Source organism: Chiloscyllium plagiosum, chromosome 2 (assembly GCF_004010195.1).
Source record: "Chiloscyllium plagiosum isolate BGI_BamShark_2017 chromosome 2, ASM401019v2, whole genome shotgun sequence".
Classification (NCBI taxonomy): domain Eukaryota; kingdom Metazoa; phylum Chordata; class Chondrichthyes; order Orectolobiformes; family Hemiscylliidae; genus Chiloscyllium; species Chiloscyllium plagiosum.
Window position 1 is genome coordinate 9,679,981 of NC_057711.1, and position 10,463 is coordinate 9,690,443.

At 44.1% G+C, this 10,463-nt stretch overlaps 1 protein-coding gene across 4 annotated transcripts in view; it reads right to left on the minus strand.

Moving 5' to 3' along the window:
• dok7b (docking protein 7b) overlaps positions 1-10,463 on the minus strand; it is a 95,439-nt gene that overhangs the window by 39,797 nt on the left and 45,179 nt on the right. The gene's annotated exons all lie outside the window — the stretch shown is intronic.

Consider the following 10,463-nt stretch of genomic DNA (forward strand, 5'->3'; position numbering starts at 1 on the left):
CAGCAAGAAAACAGAAGGCCAAGTAAATGACAATGAGAGAAACAATTCCAGTTGTACAAAGTTTGCTTTACATGGCTATTATTAAGGTAAAGTCGCCGTAGGCCTACTAGCCCATATGGTGCTCTCTCATTAGAGAGAGAGAGAGAGACTGGTGGTGGTTAAATCCAAGGATAACCACACAACAGGGGACAGGTTAAGTAGGAGAGTCCTTATATGGTAACTTCAACCAGTGTGGGAATTGAACCCACGCTGTTGTCATCGCAAACCAGCTCCAAGCTAACCAACCCCTGTTTGTAATTATGATAATGCCAGTCACAATAGAATGTTCCTAAGTTCTAACGGCTACCATTAGGGCCTCAATATGGGGAGGTGGTGGCATAGTGGTAATGTCACTGGCCTTAGTAATCCAGAACCTGAGGTTAATGTTTGAGCATGTGGGTTCACATCCCACTGTGGCCCATTGTGAAATTTAAACTCAGTAGCAAATACCTCAAATTAAAAGCAGGAGCCTTAATGGGGACCAGGAAACCAGTCTGGAAGTTTGCATCCTTACCTGGTCTGGAATATATGTGACTCCAGACCCACAGCAATGAGGTGGATTCCTAACTGCCATCTGGACACTTAGGACTGGGCAATAAATGTTAGCCCTACCAACAGAATGAATTGAAATGAAAAAAAACCCACGCCTGGAATCTTGGAGATGATTTTGCATCTGAACAGTGGTTTGTCACTAAGTAAAACAACGCATGCATCTGGAGGGGAGGGGAGGTTTCTCATCATATGGAAGCTCCTAAACTGACTGATGAACTTTGGATATAATTTCTGTTTTAGGATTCTAAAGGGATGAACAACCTCATGCCCCCATTGACAAGGTATTTCACTAACTGCAGCCCTTCAGATCCAGATGACACAGCCTGCATACAAAGGGAAGGGTCAATTCAGAAAGGAGTCTGCGATTTGTACAATGTTTTAAAGCAGAATAAATCTGTGGCCTTCTCATCCCATTGACATATAAGAAACACTATCACAAGGCACCAACACAGTGCCCATGGACTCTGTAATATTAACAAGGAAGGAAGCGGGCTTCCAGTCAGCTTGGGGTCATGACCGACAAATGTGGAAATGCATTCCTCCATCGCTCTGTCCTCCGCAATGGTCAGCACAGTTACATAACTGAAACCTGAGGGACTACAGTGGCACCTGTGCAGCATTCTCAGCTGCCTGACTTTTCACATACTCACGCCACATCACAGAATAGACCCAGTGCCAGAGCCCTGTCTCTCCTTCAGCCCTGTCTCTCCCTCAGTCACCACAGATTGAAGAAAGGATTTGCATTTACACAGGGACAGCACATACATGGGAATACCACCACCTCCAAACCACTCACTATCCTGACTTGGAAATATATCATCATTCCTTCACTGTTGCTGGGTCAAAATCCTGGAATTCCCTCCCTAATGGCATTGTGAGACAACCCACCGCACAGAGACCACAGCAGTTGGAAAAGGTAGCTCACCACCACCTTCTCAAGGACAACCAGGGACGGGCAATAAATGCTGGCCCAGTCAGTCATGCTCACATCCATGTCCCGCAAGAGAATTAAAGAATCCAGCTGCAGTACATACAATTCACAGAGGGGACAGGAGCAATGTTCCAAGTCACTTCATACAACATTCCTGCCATCTTTTCTGAGAAAGGCAAGCGCGGTGACAGTATGAAAAAACCAGCAATTCCAAACACCATCACACTCACCGACTGACATGGGATTTACAGCCACAGCAGCTCAGTAAAGGCTGCTCAATCCAGTTTCTCTTCAGTCATGGGAAGAGATTAGGGAAATTTGAAGTCTTCGCTTCACTCTAATAAACTTGAGGAAGACTGACAGACGTTTTCAATTCTGCTGAATGTTGGGGAGATTATAGGTGAAATCACATTTCCAATGGCCAATGCATGGATAGCCAAATGAGAGATTAAGGATTTTTTTTGTTTAAAAGCTAAATATCGCAGATGCTGGAAACCTGAAATAGCAACAGTATATGCTGGAGAAACTCAGCAGGTCCAGCAGCATCTGTGGTGAGAGAAACGAGTGAATGTTTTGAGTTCAATAGGACTCTTCTTCAGGGCAGGAATTTGTTTGTATTTATTCATGGGACATGGGTATCACTGGCTGGGCCAGCATTTATTGCCCATCGCCACCCAGTGCTTGGAATTGACTGGCATGCTTGGACTGGAGATAGACTCATGGTATTAACCCAGAGAGCCAGGTAATGTTCTGCGAACCCAAGTTGGAATCCCACCATGGCAGATGGTGGAATTTTAATTCAGTATTAAATTCAGAGTCTGATGACCATAAAACTGTTGTTGATCGTCAGGAAGAACCCATCTGGTTTACAAATATGTTTCAGGGAAGGAAACTGCCATTCTCACCTGGTCTGGCCTACATGTGACTCCAGACCCACAGCAATGTGGTGACTCTTATGGTGTCCTCTGGGTCATTAGGATGGGCAGTAAATGTTATTGACCAGTGACAGCCACATTCCATGGATGAATTAAAAAAGAAGACACATGGACCACGTAAGAGAAAGTGAGGACTGCAGATGCTGGAGATCAGAGCTGAAAAATGTGTTGCTGGAAAAGCGCAGCAGGTCAGGCAGCATCCAAGGAGCAGGAGAATCGACATTTCGGGCATAAGCCCTTCTTCAGGAAATGTGGACCACGTAAGGCTGACAGGATTCCTTCTATAAAAGACATTACTGAATCTGACAGATTTTTACAACAGTGGTTGCCATTCGGCTATCTTTTAATTTCAGATTTATCATTGATTCAAGTATCCTCATCTGCCATAATCCATGTCCTAGAGCATGTATGTTGTAGTCCGAAGCGATGGATAGTGATGAGAGAAGCAACGACCTGTCTTTCTGTCACAGATTTCCGTCCCTAAAGGAATCAGTGTTGTGCATGTGAAACAGTGTCTGAAATGCTGGCAAATGGGACTAGCTCAGATTGGGATGTCTGATTGGCATGGCTGAGTTGGACAGAAGGGTCTGTTTCTGGCTGTATTACTCTGTGAATCTGTAAGTGCTAACAGTCTGGAGCTATTTTTGTTTTTAAACAGCACAGCAGCAAACCAGTGAGTTGTTACTGGAAAGAAAACGGTGAAGATCGCAATGAAAATAAAATTGGCTGCATCTTTCCCCCTACCAGCTCCATTTCGAATTACTGCAGATACAAGACAAAACAAGGAATTCATCTGTGAAAAATGGCAGAATTACACATTATCAATGGATTTGTTGAGTAAACCAGAACAAGTACAATTTACTACATTTCTCTTCCTTTTTGGGAAGAGACTATTTTAAAATGTAGTCCACCCTAAGTCTCTCTGAAGAACAAACTAGTTATTTCAAATGTTCTGAATTCACACTTTGAACCTCAAGGGAATATTTCTAATCAAGGGTACATATTCAATATAATGTAACAAATCCATTCAGCACTGCCGAAATTACAGATTCCAGGGATTGCAAGTACTCAAGGCAGCTCACTTGCACCTTCTTCAAAGTGATGAAGGATGGCTAATAAAATGCTGGGCCTGCCAGTGAGACCCACATCCTGCATGTCTATAAGTTAGAGCATTCAATCCTGACAAATCCGACAGTGATGAATGTTTCTCACCTATCTAACTGGTCATGACCTCACATCCTTTTGAAAGTCTGTATGAAGTCATCTCTTAACCCTCTCTATTCCGAGTTAAACAGTCGGAAATTTTCCAGCTTCTCCTGGTACGTGAAGTAATTCAATCCTCTATTTGTAAAGAAAAACTTATCTTCCTGCTTCTGGCTCCTCCTGCAGGGAATCTGCTGTCCTGGTGCTACTCTTGTTCATCTTCTGCCATCCTCAAACATTCAGTGTAGCCTATCTGTGACATCCCATTATCCAGCTACACACAGAGCAATGCATCTTTGTGATGCCCTCCACTTTGCCTTCGAGAGGAGATCTCAATAGTTTTTTCAGCTTTGATCAAATGGCCAAATCACTGAGACACTAATTTCTAGAGCTTCTTTTGGTCTTGCATTTCAAACATCTTTTCTTTTGTCCTATAATATGTATACACAGAATTTTCTGCATATGGTGATGAAGAGTGTGATATGTATATATGTCTGTGTGTCTGTGTGTGTTCGTGTGTGTGTGTGTATTCGTGTGTATGTGTGTGTGATAGGTAGCTTTCAATACTAATTATCGTGTGTGGACACCAGGAGGATTTAGGAGAAAGTGAGGACTGCAGATACTGGAGAGTCAAAATGTGGCACTGGAAAAGCACAGCAGGTCAGGCAGCATCTGAGGGGCAGGAGAGTTGGCGTTTCAGGCATAAGCCCTTCATCAGGAATAAATTAGGAAGGTTTATAACAGTTGTGCATCAGGGTTTATGTTAGAAATTTATGGATTTTTTGAAGCTTATGGGAGACACTTAAGTTTGAAAATAAAAGTTTTTTTTAAGTTTCAGATTGAGGTCATTCCGTACATACCTTTGAACAAGAATAAAGAACCCCAAAGAAAATTTACAGCCCAGGAACAGGCCCTTTGGCCCTCCAAGCCTGAGCCAATCCAAATTTATTGTCTAAACCTATCACCCAGTTCCTAAGCATCTGTATCCCTCTGCTCCCCACCTACTCATGCATCTGTCCAGACGCATTTTAAATGAATCTACCATACCTGCCTCTATCACTTCTGCTGGTAACACGTTCCAAATGCCCACCACCCTCTGTGTGAAGTACTCGCCCCGTGTATCCCCCTTACACTTTTCTCCTCTCACCTTGAAAGTGTGACCTCTGTTATTGGATCCTTCACCTTGGGAAAAAGCTTATCTTTATCCACCCTGTCTATACCCTTCATAATTCGGAGATGCCGGTGTTGGACTGGGGTGTACAAAGTTAAAAATCACACAACACCAGGTTATAGTCCAACAAGTTTAATTAGAAGCACACTAGCTTTCGGAGCAATGCTCCTTCATCAGGTGATTGTGTCATGACTACTATCTACACCACTAACCGCCGGCTTAAAGTGGAGAGGATCTCCAAGAAGATTGGACAATCACCTGATGAAGGAGCGTCGCTCCGAAAGCTAGTGTGCTTCCAATTAAACTTGTTGGACTATAACCTGGTGTGATTTTTAACTTTATACCCTTCATGATTTTGAAAACCTCAATCAGGTCCCCCCTCAATCTCCTTTTTTCTAATGAAAACAAACCTAACCTACTCAACCTCACTTCATAGCTAGCACCTTCCATACCAGGCAACATCCTCCTAAACCTTCTCTGCACCCTCTCCAAAGCATCCACATCCTTTTGGTAATGTGGCGACCAGAACTGTACATAGTATTCTAAATGTGGCCGAACCAATGTCTTGTACAATTTTAACATGATCTGCCAGCTCTTATACTCAATACCCCATCCAATGAAGGCACGTATACCATATGCCTTCTTGATGAAGATGGATGTATAAAGCACTGCTTCTGAGAAGATACCTAAAATAGATTACCTCAGAAAGGAGTGTTCAGTAATAGTTTCAGACCATAAGTGCTTGAATAAAACCCTGAAGAGGTACTTGAAGCAAAGAAAGTTTAAACTCTGTGCATGAAAGATCCAGAAAAAGGCTAGCAGAATTTCCAGATGGGGAGTTGAAGACAGGGTTAAATTAAATGCATTCAGTTGTTAGAGAAAGGGATTTCTCTCGTTTGAGTACTGAACATGGGGTACTTTTGGATACTGCACAGAGGTGTTTTGTGATTGATAGGATGACACTTTACCACGTGTTTCAGCATGTTTTCTGTGTACTCAGCTAGGAGAAACTAAGGACTGCAGATGCCGAAGAAATGTGTACTCAATTTAAGTTTACTCTGTCTACTGTGAGTTTACTCTTAGTAACCTCAGTTTGAGTTTATTTTGCCTTCATTTCTTTTGTGAAATAAACCTCTTGTTTTGTGTTTAAAACCAAATCTGCAACATTGCATTTCAGTGTAAGATGACCTTGTTAAAAACAAAGCACAAAAATTATGATCTATCAATCCAGGTTTCAGTCTGAGTCTGACTTGTCCAGTTATAAATTAGAAACATGCAAAATAGGAGCAGGAATAGGCCATTCAACCATTTGAGCCAGCTCTGCTATTCAATATGATCATGGCTGATCATCCAATTCAGTAGCCTATTCCCACTTTCTCCCCGTACCCTTTGAACAGTTTCCATCAACAACTATTTCGAACTCCTTCTTGGAAACATAGAACATAGAAAAGTACAGCACAGAACAGGCCTTTTGGCCCATCATGTTGTGCTGAGATTTAATCCTAATGTAAAATATAGTAACTTAACCTACGCACCCCTCAACCCACTGCTATCCATGTGCATGCGCAGCAGTCGCTTAAATGTCCCCCAGTGACTCTGCCTCCACCACCACAGCTGGCAACACATTCCATGCATTCACTACTCTCTGCATAAAGAACCTACCTCTGACGTCTCCTTTATACCTTCCTCCTAATATCTTCAAACTATGACTTCTCGTACTAGTCAATCCTGCCCTCTCTGGCTATTGACTCTATCTATTCCTCTCATTATTTTGTACACCTCAATGTTTTGACCGCAACTGCTTTCTACAACAGTGAATTCCACAGGCTGCCCACTGCCTGGGTGAGACGGCAGCAGCAGCAATGTAAGCCAGAATGGGGCACCAGTTGTTTTGGCGCAGTGGGCCCAGCATTGCGTTTGAGCCCAGTTTTGCCCGGCAGCTTCAGCAGACTCATGGCAGCAATGACATTGGAGGAGGCAAGATGGTGCCGAAGAACAGCGGCCTGGGTTCTAGCGGGGGTGGTGCAACTCCATATAGTGGCTGAGGTACCTGAAGGCAGAGACGGCATGCAGGGTCTTGGAGCACCCACGACCACTTCCATATGGAAGGACAAGAGCAGCAGATACATGGGAACACCACCATTTGCAAGTTCCCCTCCAAGCCATTCACCATCCTGACTTGGAGATATATCCCCGTTCATTCACAGTCACTGGGTCAAAATCCTGGAATTCCCTCCCTAAGGGCATTGTGGGTCTACCCACAGCACAGGGACTACAGCGGTTCAAGAAGACAGCTCACCACAACCTAATCTAGGGGCATCTAAGCACTCACAGACTGAGGGATTGACTTTGTGGCTTTGTTTGTTTGGCAGCGGGGAACATAGCGGAGATGAGGTTTCTTTTTCTTTTGACTGTTTCTTTTCTTTCTGGTTCTGTTTTTAATCCGGCCTTTTGTACACTAAGATGGCACTAGAGAAGGGCAACTTGGTATACGTTTCACCGTACTCCTGTACTCAAGTGGCAGTAAATCTAATCATCTCAGTCCTAAATGGCCCACCCTGTATCCTCAGACTGTGACCCCTGGTTCTGGCCTCCCTGGTCATCAGGAACATCCTTCCTGCATTGACCCTGTCAAGGTAGAATTTTATAGATTTCTTTGAAATTATCACCTCAGCCTACCCACTATCACCACTCTTCCAAACTCTAGTGAACATAAAGTTAGATTGCAGACATTGTCAGATTAGAGACGTTAGATCAGAGACTCTGTTAGATAGAATAATGTTGATCTGCTTTCCTTGAGAAGAGAAGATTAAGGGGAGGCTTGACACAGTTGTTCAAAATCAAGAGGTGTCTAGTCTCATGGTGCAGGAGTAGTTTCCTTACCTCTGAGCTAGGCGACTTGTGTTCAAGTCCCACCTGCTCCAGAAACTTGTAATAACATCCTTGAACAGGTTGATTAGAAAATATCAATCCAGAGAATGTAGAGCGAAATTGTTCCAAACCCACGACCACTACAGTATGGAAGGACAATGGCAGCAAATACATGGGAAAACCACCACCTGAAGGTTCCCCTCCAAGCCACTCACCATCCTCACTTGGAGATATATCCCCGTTCATTCACTGTCACTGGGTCAAAATCCTGAAATTCCCTCCCTCAGGGCATTGTGGGTCTACCCACAGCACAGGGATTACAGCGGTTCAAGAAGACAGCTCACCACCACCTTATCTAGGGGCAACTAGGGACGGGCAATAAATGCTGGCCCAGCCAGTGACACCCACGTCCAATAAACGAATAAAGACACGGATGGAGAATATGATGTTAGGTAGTTAACAAAGACAGGCAATGACATCATGAGGAGCAACTATTTCATAAGTGGTTAGGATCTGAAATGCACTGCCCAAGAGCCTGGTAGAGGAAGATGCAACCAGGACATTAGAGAGGTATTTGAATCATCATTTGCAAAGGAGAAAGCAGGAGAGTGACATGTGGTGCATTGTTCATTCAGACGGCCAGCACAGACACAGTGGGTTAAAAGGCCTGCTTCAAATACTCTCAGCATTTGATGAATAAGTGACGTAAATGCAAATCATTCTTTCTTAATGGAAGAAGAGTTTCAATACGGTGACAGCCTTTTTCATCTCAGGCTTTTGCCCTTGCTCGTATCAAACATTTAGTATGACTTTGTGGGTCACTGCTCTATTTATAGCCTGGCATACAAACCTAAACGCCATTGTCAAAGTGTGCCAGTGTTTACACTGGCACATTCACTTAGCATCAAACTTGGCAAGCCATGAAAGCACAACACAGGAGCTGTGTCCTCTCTGATGTACACCTCCTTCCACCTACTACATAATGGGGGACCTATTCAAAATGACCTTCTCAACAGGCCCTGCCTGGTTTACACATGGAAATGTTGGTAGAGTACAGAAATTAATCTGTGATTCCCCACATGGGAAAAAGCAGATGTAAGAGTAGAAACACATCCTAGTAGATATGCTCACAAAATATACGTTCCGCTTACACAGTCCTCCCTGGTCGAGGTTTCTACTATGAGCGGACAAGTACAAAGAAAATCTGAAACAAACACAGAAATTTCTGGAGAAACTCAGCAGGGCTGGCAGCGTCTGTGGAGAGAGAAACACAGTCAATGTTTCAAGTCCAGGTACCCTTCTTGAGACCCTTCTCTGGGTCATCGCTTTTGTTTCTGATTTCCAGCATCCACCGTTCTTTGTATTATTCCAAAGAAAGTTTTGCCCTTCTGGAAATAAATGGAAGACTGAGAATATTTTGGTGTGAAAAAATATTATGGGCAAGTTTTTGGGCCAAAGTGCCATTAGGGAGGGAATTCCAGGATTTTGACCCAGTGTCAGTGATGGATCGGTAATTTATTTCCAAGCCAGGATGGCGAATGGCTTTGGAGAAGAACTTGTAGGTGGTGGTATTCCCATGTGTTTGCTGCCTTTTGTCCTTCCTGTTGGGAGTGGTCCTGGGTTTAGAAGATGCTGACTAAAAAGTCTTCGTGAATCTCTGCTGTGCACCTTGTTGAGAGTACATACTGCTGCTACTGAGTGTCAGTATTGGAAGGAGTGAATCATGGAATCCCTACAGCCCAAAATCCCTTTTGGCCCACTGGGTCCACACTAACCCTTTGAAGGGCATTCCTTCCAGACCCACTCCTATCCCTATAACCCTGCATTTCCCATGACTAATCCACATACTCGCAGGACACTGTACGCAATTTAGTATGGCCAATCCATCTAGCATGCACATCCTTGCACTGTGGAGGAAACCAGGACACCAAGAGGAATCCCACACAGACAGGAAGAGAATGTGCAAACTCTATACAGACAGTCACCCAAGGGTGGAATTGAACCCAAGTCCCTGGTGCTGTGAGGCAGCAGTGATAGTCACTGAGCCATTGTGTGACTCCTTGTTTGTGCATGTTTTGCCAATCAAGTAGCTGCTTTGATCTGGATGGTGCCAAGCTTCTTGAGTATTGTTGGAGCTGCACCCATCCAGGCAAGTGGGGAGTATTTCATCAGAGTCCTGAATTGTGCCTTGTAAATGGTGGATAGATTTTGGGAGTCTGGAGGTGAGTTACTCACTGTGGGAATCCTAGCCTCTGACCTGCTCCTGTAGCCATTGTGTTAATGTGGAGAGTCCAGTTCAGTTTCTGGTCAATGGTAACTCCCAGGATGTTGATATTAGGGAGTTCACGTGCCACATGCTAGTGAGGTGAGGAATAGGGAGAGAAAGGAGTTGAACACGTGGCTACAGGGATGGTGCAGGAGGGAGGGTTTCGGGCTTTTGGATAACTGGAGCTCTTTCTAGGGTAGTTGGGACCTCTACAAGCTGGATGGTCTTCATCTAAACCAGTGGGGTACCAATATCCTGGGTGGGAAATTCAATAAAACTATTCAGGTGTATTTAAACTAATACAGCAGGGGGATGGGAACCAAAATTGTAGGACAGGTACAGAAGAGGATGAGAGTAGGGAGTTCCAAAATCAAGTATCTGATACTGGCAAGCGAGAACCTGGTTTGAAGTATGTGTACTTCAACGCGAGGAGCATCCAAAATAAAGTGGGTGAACTGGCAGCGTGGGTTGGTACCTGGGACTTCGATGTTGTGG